Source organism: Saimiri boliviensis, chromosome 2, assembly GCF_048565385.1.
Source record: "Saimiri boliviensis isolate mSaiBol1 chromosome 2, mSaiBol1.pri, whole genome shotgun sequence".
In the NCBI taxonomy this organism is placed as follows: Eukaryota; Metazoa; Chordata; class Mammalia; order Primates; family Cebidae; genus Saimiri; species Saimiri boliviensis.
The window spans coordinates 68,205,256-68,221,900 of NC_133450.1; the positions used below are offsets into that span (position 1 = coordinate 68,205,256).

The 16,645-nt window shown below is 41.5% G+C and overlaps 1 protein-coding gene and 1 pseudogene across 8 annotated transcripts in view; one reads left to right on the plus strand and one right to left on the minus strand.

Moving 5' to 3' along the window:
- TLN2 (talin 2) overlaps positions 1–16,645 on the minus strand; it is a 474,792-nt gene that overhangs the window by 319,900 nt on the left and 138,247 nt on the right. The window lies entirely within an intron of this gene.
- LOC101033230 (adenylate kinase isoenzyme 6-like) lies at positions 10,412–11,029 on the plus strand (annotated as a pseudogene).

Below are 16,645 nucleotides of genomic sequence, written 5' to 3' on the forward strand. Positions count from 1 at the left end.
TGCTTTCAAGAAAGCAAGCCTCAATTCTATCAGCACTGCCTCAGATTTTCATTGTTTAAGCTCCCCTAAAATGTCTGCTCACAATTTGGCTAAGGGTAAAGAGGGGATGAGTAGGGAGACAAAGTCATCAGATCTTTGCCTGCAGGTAAGCTATGGATTTTGCTGGGGTTGGCCCTGAAATTTAGACTCCATGAGTATTCTCCCTTTGCAAATCACAAATGAATCTCCTAAATCCCCTACCAGAAGTAAGTTACAGGATGCTCTATACTTTAAAATCTTTTGCATTTTATGTTTTTCTGAAGAATAGAGATATTTTATTATGGTAATCAGCAGGTTATAAAGCACTTACCCTCTCTCCAAAGTAGATCAAAAGGGATATACTTACCCCTACATTTTTTTTAAAGCATATCATTTGTTCTTAGAAGTTGTAACAATTTTGCAAAATGACAGTCCTAGGTTTACTGATTCACAAATGACCTGAATCTATCAAGTGGACATATACTTCCTCATATAGAAAGAGGTTAGAGGGGAGAATTTAACATTCTATCTTATAGGTACAACTTCTTTTTGTCTCCCTAGAAATACTGAATCCTGCCGGGTGCAGTGGCTCATGTCTATAATCCCAGCACTTTGGGAGGCCGAGGCGGGTGGATCACAAGGTCAAGAGATCGAGACCATCTGGTCAACATGGTGAAACCCTGTCTCTCCTAAAAATACAAAAATTAGCTGGGCATGGTGGCGCATGCCTGTAGTCCCAGCTACTCAGGAGGCTAAGGCAGGAGAACTGCTTGAACCCAGGAGGCAGAGGTTGCAGTGAGCCAAGATCACGCCATTGCACTCCAGCCTGGGTAACAAGAGCGAAACTCCGTCTGAAAAAAAGAAAGAAATATTGAATCCTGTAGATTCGGAAATCAAACTAAAACCCCAAATCTAAAACCGAAGAGGAAGAATATTTGAAAGAGGTCCTAGAGCCTATACAACAGGGACAGGATTCGTTTCTATAAGTACATCTGTCCCTGAAATGAACTTTCCACTGTACAATTTGGAAATAATTTATTCATCTGACACAGCTGAGTTCCCATCTAACACTTTCTCGGCTTTGAGGGCTTGGGTAAGTTATATTGCATTCAATGCAAACTATTGATGACAATAGTTTGAAGTAGTCCTGTAAGTATTACGGCTAATGGGCCAGAAATGTAGGTACTCAATATCCAAGGGCCATTAATATATTACTCTTCAACTCTTGATGAAAGAATGGAGAGGATATTAGAATAGTAAAAACAAAGAAGAGACTGGTGTTTTTTTGTTTTGTTTTTGTGGTGACAGTCTTACTCTGTTGCCCAGGCTCTGAAGTGCAGTGGCACGATCTCAGCTCACTGCAACCTCTGCCTTCTGGGTTCAAGCCATTCTCCACCTCAGCCTCTGAGTAGCTGGGGTTACAGGTGCTCATCACCATGCCCAGCTAATTTTTGTATTTTTAGTAGAGACAGAGTTTCACCACATTGGCCAGGCTGTTCTTGAACTCCTGGCCTCAAGTGATCCACTCACTTCAGCCTCCCAAAGTGCTGAGATTACAGGAATGAGCCACCTCGCCCAGCCAAGTTTGTTGCTCTTAACAGAGCATAGGAGGTGGAACACTATGCCAGACAAGGGAGTAGGGAAGACACTGAGGGGCCTCAACACTATAAAAAGGAAAGGGTGCCCTGTTTAGATGCCTGAACTAGGTGATTGAGACCACAAATCCCCAAAGGACAGGAGCAGGACAATCAATCAGGTTGAAAGTTGCTAGAACTGCACCTCCCAACCCATGCTTAAAATAATCCTTTAACATCCTCATCCATCATCTCACCTCTAGGATAAGCCTAACCTATACTGGCTGAGCAATCAAGACCGTGGGCAGAGAAAAGTGAAAAGCTCAGCTGAGGGACTGAGCAAGTAAATCACCACCTTCCTTGAGGCTCCATTTCTACATCCATAAAACAGGTTTCTTATATGAATATCAAATATGATCATCTTTCTTTACAGTGTTTTAGAAACTGTATGGTATTACTCCACTTTCTAGGAGCTGAGACCTTCAGGTAAGGTGGTTCAGCTTCCGGACTAAGTACTACTGAAGATTAGACCCCCAATCCCCAAATAGCAAGGAACTGTCAGTCCTAGAGGTGAAGGTGTTCCTTGAACACCAACTGTTTAGAAAACACCTTTTAAAAACTACAATGAGTTCTAGGGTGAACGCGGTTAACTATAACTTATTGTATATTCTTAAGTAGCTAGAAGAATAGATTTCGAATGTTCCCAACACAATGATAAATGTTTGAGGTGATGGATATGCTAATTATCCTGATTTGATCATGACACACATATACACTTATCAGAATATCACTCTGTATCCTATAAACATGTACAATTATTCCAGGTCTACTAAAAATTGTAAAAGATTTTTAAAAATTACAATTACAGCACTTATTCGTGCAAACAGCTCTGTCAGGAAAGCATCCTGCTGACTTCACAAAGCCCAAGCAGAGGGCATCCGTCTCTTCCCTCACGCCCACAGACGATATCACGCCGCAAGATGGCACATCTACACTATCACAGCGCTGTTCAGACAGCCCAGGGAGGAAGTCAAAACAAATGTGCCGTCGAGATTGGCAGGATTTCACCAGAGGTAGGCAAAAATACTAAAATTTATTAACAGCATTTAACCATCTCCAATAATCAATATGTACTAATTAGTCCTTTTCTTGGATTCCTTCTTTTCAAAAATACACCCCAATTGGTGCCGCAGAAGAAAAAACAAGACAGCAGAAACCCCTAAGGATGAGAGAAGGGATGAGGAAATTGACAAGACCTGTGACCTTTGACCTGAATGTGAGTGCCTTGGGAGAGTCCTTCTCAGGACTGGCTCCCCATTAGGAACACCTGAGCAGCTTTAAAAAAAAAAAAAAAAGCACAGCCTGAGCATTTGCTGTAGCTGTAAAAGTTTCCCTGGTCATTCTACTAAGCAGCCAACACTGTAAACCACTAAACAACTGATTATGAGGGTCTCCAAACTACAGGGCCAAAAAGGGCTAGAAAACAGTTTTGAAATTTTTTTTTCTTTTTTTTTTTTCGAGACAAGTTTTGCTTTTGTTGCCCAGGCTGGAGTGCAAGGGCGCCATTTCGGCTCACCACAACCTCCGCCTCCCAGGTTCAAGTGATTCTCCTTCCTCAGTCTCCCAAGTAGCTGGGATTTCAAGCATGCACCACCACATTGGGCTAATTTTTTATTTTTGGTAGAGACAGGGTTTCATCATGTTGGTCAGGCTGGTCTCAAACACCCGACCTCAGGTGATGTGCTCGTCTCGGCCTCCCAAAGTGCTGGGATTACAGGCGTGAACCACTGCGCCCAGCCTTGAAATTTATACTTATTATTTAAGATACTGGATTTCAGAAGTAACAGCAATAATAGTAACAATAAAATAAATGTCAGTGGAAGGCTGAACTTTTATTCCAAGGAGCAAAACTCCAAAAGTACATTTGTGAAAACTGGATGCTAGAAATTTTGAGAGTGGTAGCAGTCACAAGACTTCGTGCATTTTTCAAAAGTCAGACATGTTCACACACAGACACACACGAGTTATTGTATGAAAATTTTGAACATACTGGCCAAGCACGGTGGCTCACACCTGTAACCCCAGCACTTTGGGAGGCTGAGGCAGGCAGATCACAAGGTCAGGAGTTTAAGACCAGCCTGGCCAACGTAATGAAACCCCATCTCTACTAAAATAAAAAATTAGCCAGGCGTGGCAGCGGCTGCCTGTAATCCCATCTACTCAGGAGGCTGAGGCAGGGAATTGCTTGAATCCAAGAGGCGGAAGTTGCAGTGAGCTGCAATCATGCACTACAACCTGGGCAACACAGTGTATGAACAAGAAAAAAAAAATCAAGTTATCTAATCCAATATTATGCAATCTTGGCTAAATACTAGAATTACCTGGAGAATTTGTTTGTTTGGTTGGTGTTTGTTTAAAGAGAGACAGTGTCTCACTGTGTTGTCCTGCCTGGTCTTAAATTCCCAGGCTCAAGCAAACCTCCTGCCTCAGCCTCCCAAGTAGCCAGGACCACACCACTGCCACAGATCACCTAGAAAGGTTTTTAAAATCCTGAGGCATAGGCTGTACCCCAGGATCAATTACATCAGAATCTAGGAATAGTGGGAAGGTTTTGAATTTTGGAAGTGACCCAGTGGCACTTGAGTGCCCAGTGATTCCCATGGGCAGCCATGTCTAATTCCCTGCAGAACAGTACAAAGAATAACAACAGTGTTCTTAACACACATCTAACACATAGAATGTGGCTCCCAAACAGCAAAATCACATCTACTCTACGTTCCACTCATCCAGGGAAGTTCCCTAAAACTACCCAAGGTTCCAAAATGATACCATACCTAGCAGTGAACAAGGCAGACAAAGCCTGTGCTCTCACAGAGCTTGGACAGAGCAAAGGCAGGACTTCCCTCAAGTCACATGCCGCTTAGGGACAGAGCCAGGATCACAACCCTCATCTCCTAATTCTGTGTAAAGAAGTAGAAAGATTATAGGCAACTGCCTTATAATAGTGTGAAATATATATTTGGTGTTCTTCCCAGTTTCCTGACAGATAGCCCGTAAAGCCCTGGGGCTCTCCAGAGTGGTAATAGTGCCTTTTGTGTGCTAATGAGATGACTGATGACTGGGGTACCCTAGACAGTTTCAGGATGGGGGCTGGTCACAGACTCCATGACAAAGTTGGGACTGATTTCAGGCCCACTACCAATCTCAGAGGAGAGGAGTGGGGCTGAAGGTTGACTTGAACATCAATGGCAAATGATTTAATCAGTTACTCCTACATAACGATGCTTCCATAAAAACTCAAATGGACCGGGTTCTGGGAGCTTCCAGATAGTTGAACACATGCAGGTTCCTGGAGAGTGGTACATCTACCCGGAACGGACATGGACGCTCTAAGTTCTCTCTCCATACCTCACCCTATGCTTCTTTTCCATCATGTTTCCCTGAGTTCTGTGAGCTGCTCTAGCAAATTGATTGAATCCAAATAGGGTGTCATGGGAACTGCCAAAGTATAGCCTGTCCGTCAGCAGCTCAGGCCACAATCTGTGCTGGCCACTGGCATCTCAAGTAGAGAGCAGTCTTAAGGGACTCAGCCATCAACCTGTGGGACCTGACACTATCTCTAGATACTGTCAAAATAGAATTGAATTAGAGGATACCCAGCTGGTGTCTGCAGGAGAATCAATCTCCTGCAGAATTGTTTGCTGGATATGTGGAAAGAAATCCCCACACATCCTGGTGACCAGAGATTACAAAGTAATCTGTGCTAAGTGTTGTTAAGCGGATATTAGGAGAAAGTGATTTGTTTTTTTTTTTTCTATATACTAGCATGCGTCCATCAAAATAACAATTATTATTTCCAAAAAAACAGCTTACCAAAAATAAGTTAGCTTCTATGTATCGAATTATGAAACCTGGGAATCAGAAATCTCATTCTCATAAACCCCTACTCTCCAAGCAAACCAGCATTGCTAGATCATACTGGCCTACACACAGTGTTTGTATAGGTAACTATTTCTCGGAGGTCTCAGGACAGGATGAACAGTAAACATGTAATACATAAAAAAACATCTTAACCACAGGCATTGCCTCATACTAAACTCTTTCCTTTGGTACTTTGAAAAATCTATTCAATTGGTAAGGCTCCTGATTTGTTCAAAATTTATTTGCTCTGATATATTTTGGTGACCATCGAATTATTAGTGTTCTTTACTTCTTTCTAATCTTACAAACTACTGTCTGGTTGGAATGCTGACACTCGTCCAGCTAGGTGCTTTATTCCATTCAATCGTATTGTTCCTGTCATACAAAGAAGAAACAACTTCAGCAAAGCAACTTGAGTAAACAAAGTCACACAAGGTAGCACAGCTTGAAACGGCGGAGCCAGGCTTTAAATCTAGGTTAATCGGTCTGACTCCTAATCCTTTGCTACTCAAAATGAGGTCCCTAGATAATAAGGTCCATACCTGGGAGCCTGTTGGAAAAGCAGATCCTCAGGCTCCTACTGGATCTGCTGAATTAGAATCCACATTGTAACCCCTGGTGACTTATGTTCACACTAACATTTGGAAACACTGGAGTAACCCCTATCCCAGAGCCAAGCTAAAGCTTCTTGTTAATTAAGACAATGGGCAACCATCTGTGACTCACACCATAAGCAAACAGCAGCCAATCACCTGAGCCTGGAAGCTACCAGATGGGATGCATGTCACACCACAGACTGACAGTAATCCACAGGGCTTGCTGCATGGGGCCCTTCTACACAGCTGCCCACAGGTTGCTGGACAGAAAGACCAACTTTTCTTTACCAAAGCACCAGGGAAGTCTACAGGCCGGGTCCTAGCATTTGCCAACACCCAGAAAGACATCTAAATACTTGCCATCATAATTCAAACTCCTGGCATTTTTTTTTTTTTTACGGGAGGTAAGTTTCAAGTCTTTAAGTAATCAATGAGGTGAGAAAAAAATACAATTAATCTCAGAACAAAAAGCAGCTAATCCTCTAAGTATCTGTCTGTGTCTCTCTCCCTCTATATAGATGTGCTTATCTATTATTATATATATTTATAATGGTCCTTAGAGTCTAAAAACCTGAATTAGGGATGTCACAACCAAACCTAAACTAGAAACAGATCACTGTTGAAGGAGGGGGTTAGGGGATGGGGAAGCCATCACGGAAAACATCCCCCTGACCAGCTTTCCGTGACTCTAACTTAAGGCTCTCAAAGGGTGGAACGTGGGCTACCTGCCTGAGAATCACTGAAGATGATCCCATCCCTGAGCCCAAGAATCCAACTGTTTTTTGTTTGTTTTTGAGACAGGGTCTCACTCTGTTGCCGAGGCTGGAGTACAGTGGTGCAATCTCAGCTCACTGCAACCTCCACCTCCCAGGTTCAAGGATTCTCCTGTCTCAGCCTCCTGAGGAGCTCTGAGTAGCTGGAATTACAGGCACACACCACCACGCACAGCTATTTTTTGTATTTTTAGTACAGATAGGGTTTCACCACATTGGCCAGGCTGGTCTCGAACTCCTGACCTCAAGTGATCTGCCCGCCTCAGCCTCCCAAAGTGCTGTGATTACAAGCGTGAGCCATCACGCCAAGCCTAGAATCCACATGTTTAACAACCCCTTCCCCATGAATTCCTGCACACATAAAAATTTGAAGCCAACTGCCATCTGATCTGGGTACACAGTTTCATGAGAATTATTAGATCCAGTACTTCTTCTTCGTAATTGTGGGCCATCTCGTTTCCCACTTTCTGAGGAAGAAGTGATTGGGGAAATGGAATCCTTACCCAAGGTCACACAGCAGGTAAGTTACTATGTGGCTAAAACACCAAAGTTGAGGTGTTTCAACAGATCATGGCAGCAAATTCACAAAAAAACAAACAACAGAGAGGAATGGTTTTGTTGCTAAATCACTACTTGCCACGTGAATCAAGAGCAATGCTTTTCCGAAAAAGTAAGATCTGGTCTCTCACATAGGAGTATTGCAGGAACTGTTCTGGGTCCCACTTCCAGGACGGGACTGTGGCTGCCAACAGGGACAGTGGGCAGTGTGTCGTAAAGGGCTCTGGAGAGCAGCTGGCTGCAGGCTGGCTCTGGAAGCCAGATACAATCCACTGGCCTGATGAAAGTTCATCAGCTTTCAGTAAATTCAAATTACTCCCAGTAATGCTGGATGCAGTGGCTCACAACTGTAATCCCAGCACTTTGGGAGGCTACGGCGGGCAGATTGCTTGAAGCCATGAGCTTGAGACTAGCCTGGGCAACACAGCAAGACCTCAACTCGACTAAAAAAACAAACAAACAAAAAAACCCCTAAAACAAAAAACACAAAACCCCACCCATGTTGTTGCAAATGACAAATTTCTTTTTTCAGGCTGAATAGAATTCCATTGTGAGTATGTACCATATTTTCTTTATTCATCTGCTGATGGCACTTAAGTTGATTCTGAAACTTTGCTATTGTGAACAGTGCTGCAGTGACCATGAGAGTACAGAGATCTTCTCCACAAACTTCAAATCTTGGGGGTAAACACCCAAAAGTAGGAATACTGGGTCTAAATCTAATAAAAAATCTGAATGGCAATACATAATATAAAGACAAGTGGTATAGGAAAAATTATTCACGATTAAAACAATGGACTAACTTAATTAAGACCTCTAACAAATAAATAATAGACCAACACCACCTAACGGGGGAAACAGGCACAGAAGTATGAATAATTGTTAGAAAAGAAAATACGATAGTTCTTCAACAAGTGAAAAGATGTTCAACTCCACATATAAAAGAAATGCAAAATAAAACATAATGCTATTTTTCTTGTGTCAGAAAGACAAGTATCAGAAAGTACAACAGTGCAGACAACAGAAGTCTTGGGAACAGGTTGTCTTACATCTTTTCCAAAAAAAGAAAAATTAGGCAATGCCTACCCACTTTTTAAATGTATATTCCTTTGACCCCAAAATTCTACTTTTAGGAATTTCTCCAATACCTAAATTCACAAATATGCAAAATGTTGTGTGTTCATGAATATTCATTAAGAATAACAAATATATATATATATATATATATATATTTTTTTTTCAGACAGAATCTTATTCTGTCACCCGGGCTGGAGTGCAGTGGTGCGATCTCAGCTCACTGCAACCTCCACCTCCCGGGTTCAAGCACTTCTCCTGCCTCAGCCTCCGGAGTAGCTGGGACTACAGGTGCAAGTCACCATGCCCAGCTAATTTTTGTATTTTTAGTAAAGAGGGGGTTTTGCTATATTGGTCAGGCTGATCTTGAACCTTGACCTCAGGTGATTCACCTGCCTCGGCCTCCCAATGTGCTGGGATAAGAGATGTGAGCCACCACACCCACCTAAGAATAACAAAATACCGGAGACCAAAATATGTCCATCAACAGGAAACTGGGCAAATAAGTTACAGTACATCCATATGATAGAATACAATCCAGCCATTTTTAAAATTCCCCAAACCAGAAGTCCTTTATTTACGTAACTGTAAAGATCTCCAAAATAGAGGACAAACTACTGAAAAGTAAACATGGTATATTATCACTTGTGCTTAAAAATACACACATAACCTGTAATCCACTTTGGGAAGCTGAGGAGGGCGACTCGAGACCCGTCTGACAAACATGGAAAAACCCAGTCTCTACTAAAAATACAAAATTAGCCATGTATGGTGGTCATGCCTGTAATCTCAGCTACTTGGGAGGCTGAGGCAGGAGAATCGCTTGAACCTGGGAGGTGGAGGTTGCAGTGAGCCGAGATTGCACCACTGTATTCCAGCCTGGGCAATCAAGTGAGACTGTCTCAAAAAAAAAAAAAAAAAAAAAAAAAAATACACACATAAACCATGAGGGAAGGTTCCCTGTGAGGAAGGAAACTGGTACCTGAGAGACAAAGGTAGGAGTCATAATTATTTTCCCTACTTATCTGTCCTCTGTGGATGTACTGTCCTATTTTTTTTTAAGTAAGAGAAAAAAAATAACAAAAAACGAGAGAGGCAAGGGAGGGGCAGGGATTGGAGATAGGATGGGGCAGGAGAGACCACCTGAGTGTAAAGCTGCAGCAAGAGTTCTCTCCTATTTCTCTCTTCAATACTTACTTTACAGTAGACGATAAAAGCCCTAAAAAGGCTGGGCACAGGGGCTCACACCTGTAATACCAACACTTTGGGAGGCCACGGTGGGAGGATTGCCTGAGCCCAGGAGTTCAAGATCAGCCCTGGCAACAAAGATCCGGTCTCTAAAAATTTTTTTTTTAATTAGCCGGGCATGGTGGTGCACACCTGTAGTCCCAGCTATTCAGGAGGCTGAGGTGCAAGGGTCAACTGAGCCTGGGAAGTCAAGGCTGCAGTGAGCAGTGATCATGCCACCACACTCCAGCCTGGGCAACAGAGCAAAGCTGTTTCAAAACAAAAAGGCCCTGTTTAAGCGTTACTTCAGACTCAGTAATTCCACTTCTGATAATCCATCCTAAGATACTAATAAAGCTTTATATGCAAAGACTCCATCAAACATTACCTATATGAATAAAAAGCTGAAATAAACAGTGCAACGTGTGCTTTAGGGAGGTTCAGTTCTACTGCAGAGAACAAAACAACAAAACCAAATAAGATGAGTGAAACGCCTAAGGTGTGTGAAGTACAGAAAGTAAACAAGCACGCAGCTGTCAGACACCACCATAAAAGAAGAAAGAAGAGGATACGTGGTCTGAACATAGGTTGGAAGGGATAGAAATACCAAGTGGTATCCCTTCCAGCTCCTCTCCTTAGTGCAAACGGCACACTTGGAGCCATTGCGACCATGTTGTTTCTGAATACCATGCTCACCGGTACATCAGGGGTTGGAAAAACCCCACTAGGCAAAGAACCTGAGTCAAAATCAGGACTGGAATACATTAATGTGGGTGATTTAGCTCTAGAAGAACAATTGTATGACGGCTACAATGAAGAGTATGCTTGTCCCATTTTAGAAGATGACAGAGTAGTTGATGATTTAGATAACCAAATGAGAGAAGGTAGAGTTATTGTTGATTACTATGGTTGTGATTTTTCCCTGAACGCTGGTTTCATACAGTTTTTGTGCTGAGAACAGATACCAATGTATTGCATGAAAGACTTGAAACAAGAGGTCATAATGAGAAGATATCAATGTATTGCATGAAAGACTTGAAACAAGAGGTCATAATGAGAAGATATCAATGTATTGCATGAAAGACTTGAAACAAGAGGTCATAATGAGAAGAAACTAACAGACAATATTCAGTGTGAGGTTTTTCAAGTTCTTTACGAAGAAGCCACAGCATCCTACAAGGAAGAAATCGTCTATCCGCTGCCCAGCAATTAACCAGAATAGCAAGAAAATAACGTAAATTAGATTTTGAAATGGATTAAGCAAAGGATCAAAGATCATAACTCTTGACTTAAAAACTGAGCTACTTTATTTTATTTATTTATGTTTTTATGACGGAGTTTTGCTCTTGTTACCCAGGCTGGAGTGCAATGGCACGATCTCGGCTCACCGCAACCTCCGCCTCCTGGGTTCAAGCAATTCTCCTGCCTCAGCCTCCTGAGTAGCTGGGATTACAAGCACGTGCCACCATGCCCAGCTAATTTTTTGTATTTTTAGTAGAGACGGAGTTTCACCATGTTGATCAGGATGGTCTCGATCTCTTGACCTCATGATCGACCCGCCTCGGCCTCCCAAAGTGCTGGGATTACAGGCTTGAGCCACCGCGCCCGGCTACTGAGCTACTTTATAATCACTCTTGTGGATATCTCTCAGCTGACATAATAGAAATTGTTCAAGTATCAGTAATAGTTTATTAAAATCATGTTGCAGGACTAGCAGGTGGGTAGTATATAGGCTTATGCCTGTGTTTCTTTTTCGCCATAAGAAAGCTAAACATCTGAAATATGATTAACATATTATTATTAAGGATTGAGACTAAAACTGATCTTAATATTTAAATTGCTACAGAATACATCTGACAAAATGAGTGGATATCTTTTCAGTTTATTTCAGAAAAAAAATGTAGATGATCTCTTAAAACTAAAGGCTGAAGACAAAAAAGAAAAAAGAAAAGAAAAACCAAGTGGTGTCTCAGTATTCATTAATATCCAAGATCAGCCACCCATTGGTGACACTCATTCTGGCCCAACTTGTTTGCCTGAGACAGACAAAAAAAAGTAAGTTTTGGACACTCAAGAGGGGCTGTTGCTAAGTGATAGCTTTGCCAGACACCAGCCCTGCATTTCTCCAACAGAGCAAGTATCTGGGCTCCTGGCACCTTCTGTCTCTTGAGTCCCCTTGCTCATTCTCAGATCTGGCCCTCATGACCATGCCAGTGGAGTGGAAGGGTGTGTGGCAGACATAGAGTCCAGATATGAACACTGCCCAAGCCAGAACACAAGCAGTGTGGTCCATCTACCCTGATGGACCTAAGTTACTCCATCTCCTTCCTCTTAGTTCTCTTTGTGTGCTTAAATTCACTTAATAAATGGAATGATTCAATCATCTTAATCTGATCTGTGAGCCTTTCTGTTAGTGACCTCTGGGATAGTGTCCTTGGAGGCTACCACAGCATTAAGATAATTTCCCACTATGACAAATATAGGAAATGATCACATAAGTTTTGATATATCCATTTAACAAATTATCAATTTAAATTACATTTTGGCTTCAGTAACCTCGTAAGCATTCTCAATATTTGAAAAATATAAAATTAAACAGAATGTAAACTATATAAAAATAAACTGATTTTAATGAACAGAAGTATATGCACATATCTATGTATTTTAAAACTAAAGAAACACACTAAAATGTTAACAATGGTTATCTCTGAGGTAAGTCATATATTCAGGTGATTTTTTAAATATTTTTTGTCTTTTCCACATGTATTACTTTCATAATCTGGAAGAGTCAAAAACTTTTAAATATACACAGAGAAAAAGACAAGAAGGAAATCTATCATATTGGTTAAGCGGCTATAGGATTCGGAGTAACTACTTTGTTCTTTCACTTTCATAGTTCTTTCAGTGATGGTCATCTTGCACTTTTATCATCACAACAGCATTTTTCCCCTTGAGACAAAGAGATTGGCAGTGGGTAAGAACAAGCTAAAATCACAGCCCTGGAATGAAAGTTAAAGCCTGACTGTACATAGCCGTAAGTGTGCATGCATTCCCAGTTGAAATAAAATCTGTCAAAGACAGTCTACTTGTTTTGCTGCAGGAATAAGATGAAAGAAGTTTTCTGTACAATTTCCCAGGCATATCCATCCTTGAGAATGACTTACCACTATTTCTAAGGCTATGAGGTCATCACCTTTGCCTGTGACATACTGCTCTCACCAACTTGAGAGGCCAGGGAACTCCTGCCTTGCTCAAACACCTCCACCCAACAGCAGCTGATAAACCAAGTGGGCTTTTCATTAGACGGGGTCTGCTTTAGTGTAATACAGCCAGTGGTTTCCGGATGCTTCTGAAGCACTGGGAATTTTATCCCACACCTCAGCAATACAAGGTGAGAGGTCCCAGTTCAACCAGGCAAGAAACCCCAACAGGGAACTCAGCATGTATCTCACAGGCCAAACCTCACTCGTCATCATCACCCTGGGGATTCCAAAAAAGACTTCAGATTTTGACATCAAACGCCTGACATTGTTGCTCCGATTCTGCTGGCTATGGTATGCACTCCTTACCTCCAATCTCAAAACCCAACCCACCCGTGAAGGCCCATGTCTCAACAATTTAACCCTTGGAGGCCTTCTCAAGCATCAAAAGGAAGCTCAGCATCGTTTCTCTTTGGTACCACATGTGCCTGTCTATACGTGCATGTATGTATACTGTAAATACACATCTATACATAGACTATGTGCCTGTCTATACGTACATGTATGTATACTGTAAATACACATCTATACAGACTCTATGTGCCTGTCTATACGTGTATGTATACTGTAAATACACATCTATACAGACTATGTGCCTGTCTATACGTGCATGTATGTATACTGTAAATACACATCTATACATACAGACTCTATGTGCCTGTCTATACATGCATGTATACATACTGTAAATATACATCTATACATAGACTATGTGCCTGTCTATACGTGCATGTATGTATACTGTAAATACACATCTATACATAGACTATGTGCCTGTCTATACGTACATGTATGTATACTGTAAATACACATCTATACATACAGATTCTATGTGCCTGTCTATATGTGCATGTATGTATACTGTAAATACACATCTATACAGACTCTATGTGCCTGTCTATATGTGCATGTATGTATATTGTAAATACACATCTATACATACAGACTCTATGTGCCTGTCTATACGTGCATGTATGTATACTGTAAATACACATCTATACATATAGACTCTATGTGCCTGTCTATACATGCATGTATGTATACTGTAAATACACATCTATACATGCAATGTGCCTGTCTATACATGCATGTATGTATACTGTAAATACACATCTATACATACAGACTCTGTGCCTGTCTATACATGCATGTATGTATACTGTAAATACACATCTATACATACAGACTCTATGTGCCTGTCTATATGTGCATGTATGTATACTGTAAATACACATCTATACATAGACTATGTGCCTGTCTATATGTACATGTATGTATAATGTAAATACACATCTATACAGACTATGTGCCTGTCTATACATGCATGTATGTACAGTATAAATACACATCTATACATACAGACTATGTGCCTGTCTATACGTGCATGTATGTATACTGTAAACACACATCTATACATGCAGACTCTATGTGCCTGTCTATACATGCATGTATGTATACTGTAAATACACATCTATACATACAGACTCTATGTGCCTGTCTATACATGCATGTATGTATACTGTTAATACACATCTATACAGACTCTATGTGCCTGTCTATACATACATGTATACTGTAAATACACATCTATACATACAGACTCTATGTGCCTGTCTATACGTGCATGTATGTATAGTATACACATCTATACATACAATGTGCCTGTCTATACATGCATGTATGTATACTGTAAATACACATTTATACAGACTCTATGTGCCTGTCTATACATGCATGTATGTACAGTATAAATACACATCTATACATACAGACTATGTGCCTGTCTATACGTGCATGTATGTATACTGTAAACACACATCTATACATGCAGACTCTAGACTGTAGATTGGTACATGTGCACACATGCTACAAAACCAAAGCATACATGTAACTTTTGTGAATGCCAGTGCTTCACTTTCCACGTATTTATGGCTTGTCTGTAGGCACACAGAATAAGCCCCTGAGAATAGGGGCTGGCATCTATAACCCCTACATTACCTCTCACATGGAAATAAAGAACATTTCCCAACTTCCAAACAGAAATAAAGATCACTTGGGCCAGGGTCTAGGGGAAATTCTTTTGGGCCAGCATCTTAGGTGGATACAGAAAACCTAAGATTTAAAATGTTTGCTTCTGTTTGAAAGTAGACCACCTTTAAGATTTCCAGTGGGCCCTTCCTGCTAAGGGAAGGGTCCCTGAGATGACTCTAACTAACTAGCCATCCCAAACCAGGTACCTGGATTGGCTCCCGGTGCGGACTTCACTGGGGTTCGGAAGGAACTATGAGGAGATACAGAAGCAAAGCTCCAGGGGCACAGAGCACTGAGTCAGAGTGCATAAGAATGATGGCTGTATGTGTTCATATGGTTTAACTCAGAGGAAATGTACAAACGTTTTCATCACATTAGAAAGAAAATAATAACCAGCCCAGTCTACATGGTGAAACCCCATCTCTACTGAAAATACAAAAATCAGCCAGGTGTGTTGACTTGTACCTGTAGTCCCAGCTACTCGGGAGACTGAGGCAGGAGAAAAGCTTGAACCCAGGAGGCAGAGGTTGCAGTAAGCCAAGATTGTGTCACTGTACTCTAGCCTGGGCAACAGAGCAAACTCTGTACCAAAAAAAAAAAAAAAAAAAAAAAAGGAAATGATGATTTTTCCCTTAGATCTTTTGCTTATTGGTTTTGTTTTTGCTTATTGGGTTTGTTTATTGAGTATACAAGGAAAAAAACAGTAAATGTATAAACTACATGAACAACCACATCACTGCCTACTCCAAGCCACCTCTCCTGCCCTACCTGCACGACTAATGCAAAACTGAAGTCTTTACCCTTCTTCCATCTTCTCTTACAGCAGTTCTGACTGGCGGCAGAGTTACAGATCCCACAGCACACCGCCAAGAGCTCTAACAGACTGCCAGAACTCCTCAGCAAGATACAAGGGGCCCCTTGACTAAGGAGGCCTGAACTAGAAGTAGGGGTGCAGTGTGGGCGGGGGGAACAGGTGAGGGCAGCATCCAGCTGGCCTCACCTGTGCAACTAAGCTACAGCACATGGGGACGTCACCTCTCAGGACTCAGTCTCCTGATCCCTTACACAGCCTTAGGGACCATACGGACAGAAGAGCCTATAAGTCTAAGCAAATGCCCTATTTTCCATGAGGTATCCAAAACTCTGCGACTGACAGAGTAATAAAAGGGAATAAAGTGGAAGAAACCAACATTGACAAAAAAAAAAAAAAAAAAGGGTGACTGCAGTATGTTTTCACCAATTTCTGATACCCAAGAAAAAGATCACACTACATTGCAACATTACCACAAAAAGACATTGTACTAACCTCACGCACTGTTCCGCCAACGGCTGGAGAAAATATGATTGGAGGAGGTAGAGTGGGGTAGAGTGGTCCCCAAGGGCTGAGTGAATGACCCCATTTCAGAAGTGAACAGCAGGACGTATTCAATAAAGTCAAGCAGAACCAACTTGCGTAAATCTGTATGCGCAAGTTAATCCCATGCTGGTTTTAAATCATCTCAAAGAGACTGGTATACATTTCAGAAAAATCAGAGAACATTTTATACATCACCTTGATTTTGTCGAAGATGACACTCTGCCTGAGGACACATGGATGGCCTTAGCAAATTAAC